We start from the raw sequence: 2145 nt of genomic DNA, 5'->3' as shown, positions 1-2145 counted from the left end.
CTCCCCACAAAAAAGACATTGAGGGGCTGGAGCGGGTCCAGAGAAGGGCAAGGGAGCTGGGGAGGGGTCTGGAGAAGAAGTCTGATGAGGAGAGGCTGAGGGAGCTGGGGGGGTTCAGCCTGGAGAAAAGGAGGCTGAGGGGAGACCTTCTGGCTCTCTCCAACTCCCCGAAAGGAGGGTGTAGCCAGGGGGGGTCGGTCTCTGCTCCCAACTCACAGGCCATGGGACAAGAGGAAACGGCCTCAAGTTGCACCAGGGGAGGTTCAGATTGGAGATTGGGAACAATTTTTCCACGGAAAGGGTTCTTATGCCTTGGAATGGGCTGCCCAGGGCAGGGGTTGAGGCCCCATCCCTGGAGGGATTTCAAAGCCGGGTTGCCATAGTGCTTAGAGCCATGGGTTAGTGATGGGTTTTATCAGTGAGGTTGATGGTTGGACCAAATGATCCGAAAGGTCCCTTCCAACCCTGACAAGTCTATGATTCTCAGTGAAGTATCGTAGCTCGGTCACAGCCCTTGTCTCACACAATTTTACTGGACACACAGAGCAACCTACAGGGAGGAGGGGGGATCAAAGCAGGGTTGAAGACACCGAGCTACAGAATTGAGCCCTGATCTCCACGTTCTGTGTTCTCAGAGAAACTGAAGTCAAACCATAATTTAGAAATAGAAGAAACTACTTGCTAGAAATGACAGCTAATTACTGTCTTTTTCTACACTCTGTCCATCTCTGCTGGAAATGCTGAAAAGAGTATTTAGGTGGATTTTCTTTAGAAAATGAAAAGTAAATGGTGATTAGTTGGGTATATTTTCAAATTGTGAGGGTTTTGGTGTTTCGGACTCTGGATTGCTGTCAGGGTTGGGGAGTCTATTGAAATACAGGAATTATTTCCTCCTGAGAAATAAGGAATTCCTGCGTTCTAAACCCAGTTTTGGTAACTAGATTTTGTGGTGTCTGAATAACCCACTGTTTTGGCACCTGCTGTACAAAGGCACCTTTTTTTTTTTTTCTTTTCCTGTAAAATCAATTAATGCATGGATTTCTTTTAGATCATTAGAGATATCTTTGCAGAGAGATTTAGGTGTTAGTTTCTTTGCTTAGAGTCCATAAAGTTTCCTGGTGAGGTTAATGCCTGAATTTATCCTTGTAGGAAAGAGATGTGGTAACCTTACATCCATGTTTTATATATTTTTATATGTGTAATTTTTTTCTAATTACTCGATAATTAATAGAGCACCTCTAAATGTATTTTGTAAATAAAAATGATGTGATAATACTGACTGTTGTTCTAAAGCTGTCTGGTGTTAAACTATTGCAACGAAAGAGAAAAAATCCCATGTTTTCAGCATTTAATACAAACTATTTGACCACTGTGGGAAAAAATAAGTAATTTCCCAGCAAACAGTTAATTTTACTTGGACAAAAGATAGCCTTGCAATGCAAAATGTGCACTTTTTTTCTTCAGTTAAATTGTTTAGAAAGCAGAAATTATATCTCGCTATCAAGTAGTAAATTGAAATGTCAGTGTTTTGTTTTGTCCCTGAAACTCTTCTTTGAGCTGAGTCCTTCTGACAAGATATTAACAGCTCCGAAAGCTGAAAATCTCTTACTCTGGGAAAGAAGTATTTACCAAATATCAGGGTGTGTTCTAGCTGACTTTGCTCTCAAGGTACAATTTTATACTCCGAAGAAGTACTGTCAATTTTTTTTTCTCATCCATTTAATATATTTCCTATGAATTTTAGCAGCAGCCCATTCTTTAGGAAAAAAAACCCCACAAAACCAGAATATAGATGTGGTTTTCTGTCAGTTCATTGAAGTTACTGGTAACTGTAGATTAGGAATCCAAATGCGTTTTACTGTCTGCAAGATGTAAATAAAACTGGGTTTGTGTTAAATTGCCACTCGTGGTGTCCCATCTCACCAGAGTCCTTTGTCTGCAGCTCTGGCAGGAGCCGATGCGTTGTCCTGCTGGGGTCACAGTGGATGGTGGTTGCTCTCCCACTGACACCACCCAACGGGATACATGGCCTTGGCCAACACGATGAGTCAGATTGCTTTTTTCCCCCCAGAAAAATCATAAAACTTGAGCTTCTTTTCATATGTATGACTTGAGTTTTTCTCTCCTTCCTCTCTACAGACGAAA

Source organism: Calidris pugnax, unplaced genomic scaffold (genome assembly GCF_001431845.1).
Source record: "Calidris pugnax isolate Ruff unplaced genomic scaffold, ASM143184v1 scaffold4, whole genome shotgun sequence".
Classification (NCBI taxonomy): Eukaryota; Metazoa; Chordata; class Aves; order Charadriiformes; family Scolopacidae; genus Calidris; species Calidris pugnax.
Note: the sequence above shows the minus strand (reverse complement) of the source record.